The sequence below is a fragment of the Mustela erminea genome, chromosome 5 (genome assembly GCF_009829155.1).
Source record: "Mustela erminea isolate mMusErm1 chromosome 5, mMusErm1.Pri, whole genome shotgun sequence".
Lineage (NCBI taxonomy): Eukaryota > Metazoa > Chordata > Mammalia > Carnivora > Mustelidae > Mustela > Mustela erminea.
The window spans coordinates 79,396,240-79,411,802 of record NC_045618.1 but is presented as its reverse complement, the minus strand read 5'-3'; the positions used below and the strand labels follow the sequence as shown (position 1 = coordinate 79,411,802).

The 15,563-nt window shown below is 36.9% G+C and overlaps 1 pseudogene; it reads right to left on the bottom strand.

Moving 5' to 3' along the window:
• Positions 1-5,944: 5,944 nt before the first annotated feature.
• Positions 5,945-6,617, bottom strand: LOC116591224 (annotated as a pseudogene).
• Positions 6,618-15,563: the final 8,946 nt, after the last annotated feature.

The following is a 15,563-nucleotide window of genomic DNA, read 5'->3' as shown; positions in this document are numbered from 1 at the left end:
CCTCTGCCTACCTCTCGAACTGTATTTCTCACCATTCAGATTTATGCGTTCTCTCATCCACTCACACCGAAGTCAGGGAAGTTATTCAAATTGACTGTATTTTTTCACTGCCTTTCAGTGTGTTTTTACCTCTGGGCATGTCCTTCCTAACATTATTTATCTACCTAACTTCTAATAGTTCTTTAAATTTCAGCTTATGCTTCACTTCCTTCTCTTGTCCTCAGTATTATTTAGGTGCCCACTTATGTGTTCCAAGAGTATTATACGCATACTTGTACCGCAGCATTTATTACTGTGTTGTGATCATGAATTAATATTATTTGTCCCTCAGACTGTAAGCTGAATAGAGCAGAGACCTTTTTATATGTGATAATGTTAGCACTGAATAAATTTCTGTTGAATGAATGACTGGATTTTTGTTCTATCATTCATTAGCTCTGTGACCTTGGGTAAAAAATACCTTAAAACCACTTAGTATTGGGTGCCTGAGTGGCTCAATCAGTTAAGCGTCTGCCTTCGGCTCAAGTCTTGATCCCCAGGGTCCTAGGATCAAGCCCTGCATTGGGCTCCCTGCTCAGCAGAGAATCTGCTTTTGCCTCTCCCTTTGCCTGCCACTCCAGCTGCTTGTACTCTTTCTGTCAAATACATAAAACACTGAATTTTTTTAAAAAGATTTTATTTATCTTTCTCAATGCTATTTTTCTTATCAAGTCATATGGACATAATAACATCTACTTTAAAGACCTGTTTTAAAACAAATCAGATCATGGTACTCTAGAGTTGTCACACCATTACTTATTAATGTTCTAAAATTTGCAAATGGTTTTATACAAATGAGAGTAGACTCGAGATTATCATTGGATATTATCATTTCTGCTTATTCACATACGTTATTTAGAAGGTGGAGTAGTTAAATCCTAGAGATCCCTGAAATTTACACCAAAATGAGCCACATAGAAACCTCATCCATCTCCTGCATCATGGCAGGGGGGAAATGGTAACTCCTTATCTGTCATATGACTGTGCTCCTTAAATATGCATTATTTTCTCTGTGCTTTATATCACTTTCCTGAAAAATGTGATTAGGACCAAAATATTTTAAATGATTATTTTCTTTCTTAACTCTTAAGTTACATACGTTAAATTCCAACAGTTGGGCCAGGTAAGGAGATCCAACAAATTATTCTAGTTACTTCTGAATATTGAAATCTCCTTATCGCTTTGAAAATCAGTTTTAGGAACAGTGGATATTTTTTTTAAACTTAAGTATAGAAACAAAGAGAAGAGAAAGGAGTTGGGTGAAATGCAACAGGAGATAAAAATAGGATGAAAAGTTTTGTGAGCCTTGTATAGTTTGTACCTTGACATAGGCCATGGTGAGAATATGCCCATCATGAGGATTGGCAAGTGTTGCAAATCAGGAACTTCTCTTCTGTCTTTAAGAGCTAGAGGACCAGCACCACCCCAGGCAATTAGGAGAAACTAAAGGAACATTAGGAAGAGAGCCATGGCTATATCCTAAAGCATGTGAATTCTAGCAAACTATGTAATGCCACATAGATACTCTTGGCTCTTCCCATCTAGAAATTTGTTTATGGGGGCTATATGAGCTTCAGACTCAGGAGTTACTTGCCTAATAAACATATCCTGACTCAAAACTAAATTATGCTTCTATGTATACGCATGGAAAATAAAAGCTTTCCTTTTCCAAAGAGATAGCTAAAAGGAAAAGAGTAGAAAACAAACTTGAATGATTTATCCTGATTTATGGTACTAGTAATTATTTATGCAATAAACTTTACTTTCAGATCTCTACTCTACATCAGAGTAGAGATTCACAATAATATTAAGCAGGAAATACAGAATGCCCATATACTCCCTCACTCTCCACAGGCATAGCCTCCCATATCATGAACAGCCTGCACCAGAGCAATAAATTGGTTACAATTGATAAACCTACAAGTCACAGGGCGCCTGGGTGGCTCAGTGGGTTGAAGCCTCTGCCTTCGCCTCAGGTCATGATCTCTGTCTGTCAAATAAATAAAATCTTTAGAAAAAACAACAACAACAACAACAAAAACAAAACAAAACAAAACAAAAAAACAAAAAACCCTACAAGTCACTATCTCCCAAGGTTTATAGTTTACATTAGGGTTTACTCTTGGGAGTGTACATTCTATGGATTTTGAAACATGTATAATGACATATGCCCCATTATAGTATCATAAAGAATAGTTTCACTCTCCCCCTAAATTCTCGGAGTTCTACTGACTCAGTCTTCCCTCACTTCCTAACCCCTGGATATCCATGATCTCTTTACTGTCTCTCTAGTTTGCCTTTTCCAGAATATCACAGTACTGAAATCATACAGTATGTATAGCCTTTCAGATTGACTGCTTTCACTTATAATATGCATTTAGGTTTCTTCCATGTCTTTTCATGAACCAGTTGCTCATTTCTTTTTCATGCTGAGTAATTCCATTGCATAGATGTACCACAGTTTATTATCCATTCATCTACTGAAGAACGTCTTGGTTGCTTCTAAGTTTTGGAAATTGTGTATATGGCTGTTGTAAGTATCTGTGTAAAAGTTTTTGCGGAGGCTTAGTTTTCAACTCATTGGGGTAAATACCAAGGAGCTCAATTGCTGGATTGCGTGTTAGGACTATGTTCAGTTTTCTAAAGAATAACCACACTGTCTTCAAAAGTGAGTGTACCATTTTGCATTCCCAGCTGCAGTGAATGAGTGTTCCTCTTGCCCCACTTCCTTGCTAGCATCTGGTGTTACTGTTCTGGATTTTTGGCATTCTCATAGGCCTGTAGTGGTATCATTATTTTAATTTGTATTACTCTAATGAACTATGATGTTAAGTATCTTTTCATAGGCTTATCTGCCATCTGCATGTCTTCTTTGGTGAGGCATCTGGTCAGATTTTCAACTTTTTAAAAAATCAGGTTTTTCATTTTCTTATTGTTGAGTTTTAAAGAGTTCTTTGCATATTTTGGATATCAACTATGTCCTTTATTAATATTTTATACCAGTCTGTAGCTTTTCTCCTCATTTTCTTCATCCCTAATAAGCAATTTCTCTTTCTACAAATAAAAAATGTTAAGAGTATAATTTTAAAAGAATATTAAATACCAAAGGGTTTTTGTGGGTTTTTATGGTTATTGTGTGTGTTTGTGTGTGTGTGTGTGTGTAGGATTAGTTTGAACTATAGGTCATTATTTTTTTCATAGGCCAAAGAATGATAGGAAGTCTTGGTATTCATAAATTTAATGCCCTAGGGTTTAGAGTTTGAGAATTCTTAAGTAAGTAGACTCTATTTTAGGTTTAGACTAAAATAGATAAATAGATAAAGGAGTTAAAGAAGGTAGGACTCTAAAGAAAGATTTTTCTCCTCTGGCATTACTGACATTTTGGACTGATGATTCTTTTTTATACACGGTTTTCCTGTGCATTTTAGATTCAGCCATATTCTTTACCTCAAGGCACTAGAAACTTCCTACTCAAAGTTGTAACAATCAAAAAACGTTTGCTGAAATTGTCAGCAACCCCCCCACACCGCCAGGGTAAAATCCTTCCCATATGAAAACCATTGTTCTAAGGATATGCTATTTTGATAATGGCTTATTTTTAGAAACATATCATCTATCACATGCCCTGACAAGGGTATATCTAAACAATTTCTTGGAACTCTTTCTGATTGTAAGAAGGAGGCCTCAATTTCTAAGAGTCAACTAAATCACTTAGTATCTCATCATTGTCTTTAAATCAGAAAGAGATTAAAGTTTTGACAGTTTGGTTTTCTGCATTTTGCTTTTTCCCCCAATAATGCAGTTTATTTTTTTACCTTATTGAGGTATAATTGATAGAGTTGTAATGTATTTCAAGTGTACCACTTTCTTGTTTGAGATACAAATTTTTGAAAAGATTCCAACGTTTGAATGAACATATCCATCACAGTCTTATCAACCATAGTAACCATGTTCTACCTTGCATCCTCAGATAAATAACATCTGAGGATATGTAATACCTGGCTATGGTAAATGATGCTGTAACACAGGAGTACTGATAGATCTTCAAGAGAGTGATTTGTTTTTTGCAATATACTGTGTATGCAAAGGTAAAATTGATGGATCATATGGTAATTCTACTTTTAATTTTTTGAGGAGCTTCATACTGTTTTCCACAGTGGTGGCATCTAGTTTACAGTCCCACCAACACAATATAAGGATTCCTTCTCCATATCCTTGCAAGCATTTATTTCTTTTCTTCCTCTTTGCCCTTCTTATTTTTTTATTTTAAATAGAAAAACTTTTTAATTCCATGCAAGGAAAAATTCCTGGATAATTCCATGTTTCTTATACTCATAGAGACATTCTTATCCTTATTCATACATTACCAAAAATAAAGACAATGTTTACAATTAATTCTCCAAAGATGCAAAAAGGGTAGAAAGACAAAACACAAATTCCAAGGACAGACATGGAAACAATACGATTTAGAAAGATTTATTGTTTATTTTTTGTTTTGTTTTTATTTACTTGTTTCACTCTTTGTACGTTTATCTCGCAAGAGCCTTCAGAAGTGAGGGAACTCATCTGCAGGCTAATTTTAAACAATGTGAGAGAGATGTTAAGCATTAAATATAAAAAATAGAACTTTTGGCTTACTTACTATACTAGAAAGAATCTTCCTGAAACATGTCAGTTAAGTTGATCTGCAATGGATTAATAAATGAAGAACATGTATCTTCCTCTAAGAAATATTTCAAACATCGTATATACTACTACAAGAGCTGGTCAGCAAGTTTTCAAGTCACCATCCCCTGGACAAACTAAAGACAAGTTACCCTTTACCTGAAGTCTGAAGAACAAAGTCTGTAGGAGTAAAAATATTGCCAGTGTTCTCAGCCATCTACCAATACATCTGACAGGTTCTGAAAGTCTACTCAATAATGTGAACCATGAGTCATTTCCCAGCAAGCTCCTTGCTTGAGTGGCAAGTAACTTCCGAGGCTGGACTTCTCAGTCTGTGGAGAGAAGCAAGTTGTATTGGCAGCATTGCTCCATCTTGAAAATCCAGAAGACAGTCCTGCAATGACCCTCTGTGTAACAGAGCTGCAAGTCTGCACTGCGGGTCTCTTGGCAAGTGTGACTCTGCCGCTGAGCCAGAAGCAGATTAAAGAAAAGAGGAGGAAGTGGAGGTCAAATGTTTCAGTTGATAGACGCTAGCCCAGATAACATACCATGGCCTTGAGGTCTTGAAATGGATGAGATGCCAAAATGAGGTAATCAAGTATTGATAATGTTAAGAATTTAAGATGCATGTCCCACCACTGAAGACAGAGTTTTTTGACATGGGATTGATCTATCTGGAAGTCCCTTCTGGGCAGCCCTGTTAGATATTCCTATTATCTGCTACATCAGAACCTCTGAAGAATTCTGACTTATACTCAAGATGATGTCTCTGACACCTGCAAAGTTTTGAAGGAGCTTCCAAATCAAAGAAAGGTCACATGATGCCTGGTATTATTTTAGCATTAGCTTATATTACACAGCAATTATTTAAAATTCAGTAGTCCATATTTGGGCTCAATGATAGCTTTATCAGTCTTACTGTTTTCTTACCTAGAACATCCCATTCTCCCAATAGGCTTATTGTACAACCAAAACCAAAATGGGGACAGTGGGTTCTTGAAATCTAATCAGCCGGGAGGAAAGATCCCAGTGACCATATCCCTGATAGAAGATCCCAAGTGTGTTTCAACACAACCCAAACATTTCTTATCATAACATCCTCTTGAAGACTAAATATTCCAAACCCTTAGTTTTTTGTAGGATTTAGAATGATTTTTCACTTAGCTAGCCCTCTACTTGCTTGCTGTCTTCTATATGCATTTGTCCAACTCTGATTGGCTGTTGAGTACCAGCAGGGGGATCCCAATTCTACCTCCTAGACTGTCCTGTAGGGACTTGGAAACGGAAGGTAGTGCAGTTCTTTCTGGCCAGGCTTGGGACTCCTGGCTTCTTGGTGTAAGTTCGACTGGCGATTTTAAAGAACTCTTCTGCTGCATCGAGAACAATGAGACGGTCCACAACAAAGAGGTATCTCTCCGAGAGCTCCCAGCTTGGAAGAATACTGGTTCCTTCAGCCAGTTTTAACAGTATCTTCTGAGCCTTCCTTGTGTTTTTAGAATCTCTAATGGTGCTGAGTTTTGTCATGGACAACAAAGAGTCAGCTTCCTTTTGAAAACCTAAATCCTCTAAGATGCGTTTCCATCTATTTCTCACTTCCCTCCGGATCTGCCGCAGGGTGTAGATATCGTAGTTGAGTTTTTGCCACTCCTCTGAATCTTTGGCCTGCTGATTTCTAACGACTATCAGATTGTACAGGATTCTGTCGTCATCTGCCTCTGTGTGGGACAGGTCGTGGGGCATGCTCCACAAATTCTTGTCATCGTCTCTTGCCAGAGTTGCTCCAAATGAAGAATATGGATTGCTATCACTGACCAGGGGCTCCTATTCTGGCGCGGCGGGCTCCTCCAGGCACCTGCACGGGCAGCAGCAGCACACGGTCCTCAGCCAGTCCCGCGGCCCCATGGGGAGCGAGGTGCCCCATGGCGCCGGCACACTGGGACACGGCCGCGGCGACAAGCGAGCGCAGCTGGGGCGCGGCCACGAGACCGGCGTCCAGGTATGGGGACCCCTCTTTGCCCTTCTAACAGGGATGAGGTAATGTTTCTTTGTGGTTTTGATTTACCTTTTCATGATGATTCGTGATTTTGAGCACCTTTTCATGTTCATGTTGGCCATTTGTATGTTTTCTTTGAAAAAATGTCTCTTCAGATCCTTTGCCCATTTCTTAAATTGGGTTACTATTTTTTGCTCTTCCCTTGCATGAATTCATTGTATATTTTGGATATTAAAGCCCCTTATCAGATTTGTGGTTTGCAAATAGCTTCTCCCATTCCACAGGTTGCCTTCTATCTTGATGATTTCTTTTGCTGTGCAGTCAAGGAGCTTCTGGCTTATCTTTTCTTACCAGAATTTTATGTTTTCAAGTATATTCAAGTCTTTAATCCATTTTGAGTTGATCCTTGTGTGTGGCATAAGATAGCAGTCTAATTTTTTTTTTTTTTTAAAGAGTTCACTTATTGGGGCGCCTGGGTGGCTCAGATGGTTCAGTGTCTGCCCTCCGCTCAGGTCATGATCCCAGGGACCTGGGACCCAGTCATGCATCTGGCTCTCCGCTCAGCATTCACTTATTTATTTGACAGAGAGAGAGAGAGACAGAGATAGCTAGAGAGGGAGCACAAGCAGGGGGAGTGGGACAGCGCTCAGCGGGGAGCCAGATGCGGGGCTTGATCCTAGGACCCTGAAATCCTGACCTGAGCTGAGGGCAGCCGCTTAACCATCTGAGCCACCCAGGCGCCCCAAAGTGGTCTAATTTTATTCCTTTACATGTGGACATCTAATTTTCACAGCACCATTTATTGAAGGAACTGTCTTTTTTCCTGTTATATATTCTTGGTTCTTTTCTCATAAATAATCATAAATGCATGGATTTATTTCTGAACTTTCCCTTCTATTCTGTTGATCTGTGTGTCTGTTTTTATGTCAGTACCAGCTGTTTTAGGTATTCTAACTTTGTAATATAGTTTGAAAACAGGAAGTATAATGCCTCCACCGTTGCCTGTTTTTACTGAAAACTGCTCTGCTCTTCAGGGCTTTTGTGGTTCCATACAATTTGTAGGATTGCTTTTTCATATTTCTGTGAAAAGTGTCATTGGAATTTTGTTGGGGATTTCACTGAATCTGTAGATCACTTTGGATAGTGTGTATTAACAATATAAATTCTTACAATTCATGAACATGGAAAATATTTCCATTTAGTTATATTTTCTTCCATTTCTTTCATCATTGTTTTACAGTTTTCAGCGTTTTACCTTCTTGGTTAAATTTACTGCTAAGTATTTTATTCTTTTTGATATTACTGTAAATGCAATTATTAATTTCTTTTTCCAGTAGTTCACTGTTAGTATGTAGAAATATATACAACTGATTTTGTATATTGATTTGGTATCTTGTACATTTACTGAAAAATTACATTTTAAAAAAATTTATAATACTCAAAAATTTTAGCAGAGTTTTTAAGGTTTCAGTATGTAAATTGTGTTATCTGCAAACAGAAGCAGTTTAACCTCCTGCCTTCCAGTTCAGATGCTTTACTTCTTTTTCTTGCCTCAATGCTCTAAGGCTTCCTATGTTGTACTATGTTGAAAGAAAGTAATGATAGTGGGCAACTTGTTTTGTTCCTGATCCTAGAGGAAAAGCCTTTAGCTTTTCACCATGGAGAACGATATTGGCTGTGGACTCCCATATGGTCTTTATGGTGCTGAGGTAACTTCTTCCATTCCTAGTTTGCTGAGAGCTGTTTTTGTTTTTTTGTTGTTCTTTTCCTTAAAAATAAGCATTTTGTAAGAAGCGCGGTAGGTCACAGAAAACATCAGAGTTCCAGAGATAAGACAGTTCTTGTAACCATCAGAAATGTAATGGAACTGTCAACAGAACATGGAATAAGGCATGGGTATTTATAATGTACATTTACTGCAAAATGATGCAGTATAAATTTTTTTTATTAAAATTAAACACTTAAAAGCATTTTTTAAATTTAGATGATCTCATCACAACAGTTATAGTGCTTCTAGGTTTCACCATGAAGACTTTATCAAAAGGAACTTTGAGACTTTGCTAGGTACATCAAAAATAGATTACAATTCATTATAATTTAATTAAAAGAGCCATGTGTGTTTTTTTTGTTTATCCATTCATTTTAGTTTTTATTTTTCCATTTTTAAAATTTAAATTCAATTAATTAACATACAATGTATTATTGGTTTCAGAGGTAGAGGTCAGTGATTTATCAGTCTTATATAACACCCAGTGCTCATTACATCACATGCTCTCCTTAATGTCTGTCACAAAGTTTTTTTTTTTTAATCATGAAATATGATTGAATTTTGTCAAATATTTCTTCTGCATTTGTTGAAATGATCATATGACTTTAGTCTTTCATTTTGTTACTATGGTTTACCACACTTACTGAATTTCATATATTGAACCATCCTTGCTATCTTAGAAATAAATGCTACTTGATTGTGGTGTATGATCCTTTTCATGTCTTGCTAAATTTGGTTTGCTGGTATTTTCTTGAAGGTTTTTGCATTTATATTCATCAGGGATATTGCCTGTAATATTTTTTTTTTTTTTTCCTTGTAGTGTCCTTATCAGGCTTTGGTATCAGTGTAATACTGGCTTTGTATAATGATTTTGGAAGTGTTCCTTCACCTCCTATTTTTGGGAAGAACTTTATAAGAATTGGTACTAATTCTTTGAATGGTTAATAGAATTCATATCCTGGACTTTTTTTTTTTTTTAAGAGCATTTTGATAACTGATTAAGCATCCTTATTAGTATTTGGTCTTTGAGTTTCCTTTTTGCTGGGCTCATGTGTATAGCCTGGGGTAGTTCTCCTGTGCTCATTTAATAACCACTTCCTTGGGTTGCCTGGGTGGCTCAGGCAGTTAAGCATCTGCCTTCCACTCAGGAATGCAAACCTTGTTGGTTATCAAAGCTAGGTAATTTTGGAGCCTGTCCCTTGGATGGAAGCTACAAATGATAAAGTTCTAGAAGTGTGAAACTGCTCCTTCTGGGGGGATACTGGCATCCTTTGTTTTTTGTTTTTGTTTTTTTAAGGGAGGGATGGGCTATTTTTTTTTGTTGTTGTTTTGTTTTTAAAGATTTATTTATTTATTAGACAGAGATCACAAGTAGGCAGAGAGGCAGGCAGAGAGAGAGGGGGAAGCAGGCTCCCTGCTGAGCAGAGAGCCTGATGTGGGACTCGATCCCAGGACCCTGGGATGTGACCTGAGCCCAAGGCAGTGGCTTAACCCACTGAGCCACACAGGCACCCCTGGCATCCTGTTTTTATTACTGAAGTGAGCCATAGGGAGAAGGCAGGGGAAGTGACTTTTGACTCTTTTGGGCTCTTGGGATGATCACAGTGAGCACCTAGATGCTTGCCAATTAGCAGCTGCACACTTAGGCTGCAACTTTAAAAATATGCAGCCAAACCCCTTCCAGAAAATGACTGGGAGATAGGCACTCTTACCTTCTCCTTCCATCCTCAGCCCTGGGTGGATAGCCATGGTGAGTGCTCATGCTCCCATTAATAACTGCTTTTTTGTTTGGTATAGTCCTGTGGAATCAGTAACACAAGCTCTTCTGGCTTTTATATAGAGGTGTTTTGGGGACTCATTCCTTTGCTGGGAGCCTTAAAAATTGAAATGCCAAATGTATGGTCTAAACCTTTCACCTTTTATTTTATGGTGCTGAGCTGGGGGTGGGGCTTATGATGAGTGTATCTTAGCCCTTCCTACCCATTTCAGTGTGGATATTTTCTCATTTGCCCTATGTGTAGGAGTTACTCAGCTGGTTTTTGAATTTCAGAGGAAATTGCTCCATGTTTAGCTGTTCATGTGGTGCATCTATGGGAGGGAAAAAATTCAGGAGCGAGCTTACATCGCCATCTTGGTGCAGAAACTAACAAGTTTTTTTTTTCTTTTTTTTTAAAAAATGATTTTATTTATTTATTTGACAGAAATCACAAGTAGGCAGAGAGGCAGGTGACGGGTGGTGGGGGGAGCAGGCTCCCCACTGAGCAGGGAGCCTGATGTGGGGCTCGATCCCAGGATCCTGGGATCATGACCTGTGCCAAAGGCAGAGGCTTTAACCCACTGAGCCACCTAGGCACTCTGAAACTAACAGTTTTGATAGTGAAGTTCTCGAATGGACAATATTCCTTACCTGGCCTATTTTCTAATATTTCTGTAGAAAACTTTCCATGAGTCAAAAGGAGGAAATCAATACAACTAAAATGAAAGAAGAATTTATAACATTTTTAAATCCCAACTCTATAAGAATTTATTCTTAACTTAATGGCAATCTAATTTTTTTTTTTCTATCCTGCTATCTGATGTAGATGAGAAAAATTCATGGAGTATTTTTTTCTAATGGATATTTTTTCCATGGTGCGTTTTTTCTATTCACTGTCATGTGAATAACCACTGTCATGGTTATTTCAAGCCATATATGTATATATATATGGTGTGTGTATATATATATGTGTGTGTGTGTTTGTGTGTGTGTGTGTGCGCGCGCGCATGCGCACGCGTGTACGTGCACATGTGTGTCTATGCACACACATACTGAGACTTGGGAGTTTTAACTATTTGTTAAAAACATATAATCTGCAAAATCTTCTAGAGATAATGATAACGCTTTGTGGTCATTATTTTCAGTCCAACTAGGCATTAATTTCCTTAAATTCCCTTTACCAAACACAAAAAGACAATGAGAGATAGGAGAATAATTTAAATGTTCCTGTGGTGCTTGTAGGATGGCAGTGCTGTGCATCCTTATTTCACTGCAGACAACAATTCTGTATACCAAGAGGATAATTTTTTTCAGGCGACTCCAGCAGATAAATTTTTATTGGTGTAAATAATTCAGCAGCTTGTTATAATGAAACCGCTTCCCATTAAACATTTCCTTGCTCCATCTTAAATGCACAGAGATATTCCACTGGATACTACTAATATCTGATGCAAACTGGAGATTTCCCAGTTTGTGATGAGTTGTAGGTCTTTAAGGAACTGAATCCATTGCTAAGAGACTTGGTTAAACATTTGTCAGAAAAAGAAAAGCTAAGCAGAGCTTAAAGTAAAGGAACAAAGAAAATAATAGAGCATTGCTGGTCATTATGTTGATTGGAGAGATTTCATAGTCATGGCACATCTGGAGGTTAGTTTTTAAGTTGGTCCTTCAGGGACTATGAAGGAGATTAAAATTTATATAGGGCAAGTATAATTCTCAATAAAGATTTAAGGGGCAGTAACAGTTTTCCATATTTGGTAGCTCTCTTCTTAATTTATCATATGTAGAATGGGAAATAAGATTATACAAAGTCTCAACTTTGTTCTTGTTCAGGTAGAAAAGAGAGTTCATTTATAAAATCTGGGGAAAAAAAGTTTTTTTTTTTTTTTGTTTGTTTGTTTTGTTTTTTTTTTATGGTACTCTGTAGAGTTCTTCCTGATCTGGCAGCTTAATTCTATAAGTCTTTTTCTAAGTTCTTCCAGAATAAGGAAGCCCACTTGCCTTGGGGCACTCGGAGTCTTTCCTGGTAGCATTCAGATACTGATCCTGGAGGGTCTTTGCCATACTTTCTCCCTCAAACCTGTCCCCATTCCCACATTAGGCGCCACTTTCAGCTTCTAGCAGGCAACATACTGATTCTTGGTGTACTGTATTTTTTATCTTGTTTAATATTTTTGTACTAGTCTAGTATCAAAGGGGGCTCTTAGGATCAATTTCCAAGGGGTATATTTCAGCAAATTCAAATGCATCTTATAAATATTTTATTTGACTTGTGATTTTATGTGATATCTGGCTTTACAGCTCCTGATGCTGGCTGCCTCAGCTTCCCATTAGAATACATAAGAAGAGAAAAGTGATCAATATTCCCAACCCTAATCCTGACAGTTTACCTAAGGCTAAAATCTGGGAGAAATATAAAATACATGGAGTGTAGGTGAAACCAGATTGAGAAAAGACAGACATCAGAACACCCCTCTGTTCCCTACCTTCTGACTCAGTATCTTTATCAACCAGAATATTGGGCAACTGTTCTTATGCGCCCCCAGGAACCAGTTTCTGAGGCAGTCTGATGAGCAAGGCCTTCCCTGCTCAATACGGATTCTTAATTGCATTAGTTATAGGAAAAATATATTTTGACTTGTGAATTCACAGTATCCTGACTAATAAAGGGGAAAGACTCACTTGTATTCTATTGTCACACTCTCCTCTGTGAGAGTGCCCCTATTACTGATTTGGTATGCCGTTGTAGATTGTTTTACTATGCCTTTGCATACATATAATTATGTGTATATATACAAACATAAAAGTATGTCTTTGTGTTTATATACACACATTCACAAACATTCTTGGTTGTCACAAATAAAACCACGCAGAATGTATCACTTGGAATCTCTTTGTTGTTGCATTTTTTATGAATTACATATACATGTGTCCTAGGCCATCTTTTTGTCAATGAAAAGAACTGCACTGCAGTCTGTAATATTGATATCTTGTGGTTTTGTTAACCACTTCCTTGTTTACACAAAAACTTGAAGGTGTTCCTATTTATTTAATTATAGTGCCCAAGGCAAGCATTTGTTCATGCGAATGAATATTTCTCTAGGAAAGATACCATTAAGCTGTGCTGTCAATCTGACTTCATGCCAGAAATGAATGGGAGTATGCATTTATCTATATTCTTGTCAAAATAAAATTTTTGATTATTTTTTCAAACCTTTGCCAATCTGAAAGCAATAATGCTTCATTTATTTTCATCAGTTTTTAGTAAAGTTAAGCATCTTGTCATTTGTATTTCCTTTTCTGCCTGTTGATATTCTCTGTCCATTCTTTTACTGGATTTTTTTTGTTTTTTGTTTTTTGTTTTTTGTTTTTGCTATTTACTGATTGTTTTATTAGGATATTTTTAAAGTTCTGCTAGTTATCTTTTATGCCAATCAGATAGTAATTCCCAGAAAACAATTGAACAGGGAATGGGGGTGAGGTAGGAATTGGCAGTGGCTCATTATATTTTGGAAATTTTAACTTTACAAATAAATCATCACAAGTCAGAGTTCAGAAGAACAACAATAGTAATTGGAGCTGGGAATTGAAGTATTTTATGAGCGCGGTTTATTCAGTATATGAGACAACCAAACATGAGTGAAAGAGAAGAAACACCAAGTAAAACATATTTGTATATGGGAAGTGGATGAGGAGCTGTATATATCCATTTCTCTTCCGGCCATTAATCTGAGTAGAAAAGTCCATTTTCACAACTTTATGAGAGTAAGGCAAAGGGCAACCCTTCTTATTTATAGATTGATAAATAGAAAAAATATGTGGGCAGGGAGCAAAACTACAACATGACAATAGGATACTGAGGCTGGAAGTTTTCATAACTAAAATAGTATTTAATGCAATTATGATATTAGGGACCACTGTTGGCTATATCATGATAGAGTTAATCTCACTCATATAAGAGGAAAAGCGGTATTTGAGTCATCCTGTGTTTTTAAATGACAATATAGAGTGCTGTGATAAAGACAATGTATAAGAAGAATTGTACTATTATGTGGTGGTGAGAAGACAAAAGTATTTTTTAATATACCTTGTATATAAAAGTAATTTGTATCTTAGATAAGTATACTCAAAAGAACCGATTTGCCTTTTGGGTCTGAAAGCTAGAACAGAAATTCTCAAAAGTTAGAGTTCTAAAAATTATCAGTTACCTTACAGTAAAGAACACAGAGATGAGGCTCATTGAAGTAGGATGGGGAGTGGATCTATGCATTTTCACCACGTTTGACAGGTAATCCTCATACTCACCAAGGTTTAAAAACCACTGAACTAAGGAAATATAGTTCTTGAAAATCATTTGAAATCTTAATGTGGTCTGACTCCTGCACTCTAAAGTTTCCATCCATATTATTTAACCCATGAAGCTTACACAGAGATGAGTATTCTACACACTTTTGGGGATCTTTGGGTTTTGTAAAAATAGCGAACATTTGTGTAAGCGATCCCCTTGCCTGTAGTAAATCACGTACTTAAGAAAAAAAACTTCTGGCTAGATGTCCATCTTGTGTCTTTCGGGAAAGACACTATTCCCATTTATTACGTGAATGCTGTAGTAAACTGACATTAACAGGTACTAAAACAGAGCATCAGTTAAAATAGTGAATGTTGTAGCTTAGAGTCTTTTAAATATTGGTTTGCATAAGAATCACTGGGGAGACCATTAAAAGTGCAAACTTCAAGATTCCATTGCCATAATTATCATTTGGTAATCTAGATGGGGCTTTCTAGAAACTATATGTAAAAAAAAAAAAAAAAAAATCTACACATGTTGTTCTGTGGAAGCTCCTATGAATTGGGAGCTTCACAAGCCAGAGTTTCAGAAACTCTGTAACAGCAATTCATTAGTAAAGGTGTGCACCCAGTGATAACATTAAAAAAAGTAATGTCAGTGACTTGTTGTAAAAGTACAAGTACTTTTGAAAACTGAATTAGGAATTCCAAACACCAATTCAAGGGAGGTTTTGCCTTCTGTTTGTTCTGTTTTTTCATATATGTAACAAAATACCAAGAAGGAAAAAAAAGTATTAAAACACAGCTTTAGAATATCAAATATATTTTTTAACAGAAGCTCTAGATCTATATTGTCCAATATGGTAGTCAAAAGCTGCATGTAACTTTTTCAATTTGTATTAGATTATACTGAATGGACTTAAAAATTCAGTGATGAGTAGAAATAGTCACATTTTAAGTACCCAGTGCCACATAGGACGAGGAGTCATTTTACCGGAGTACTTCCATTATCACACCAACCTCTGCTGGATGGAACTACAGAAATACGATAATTA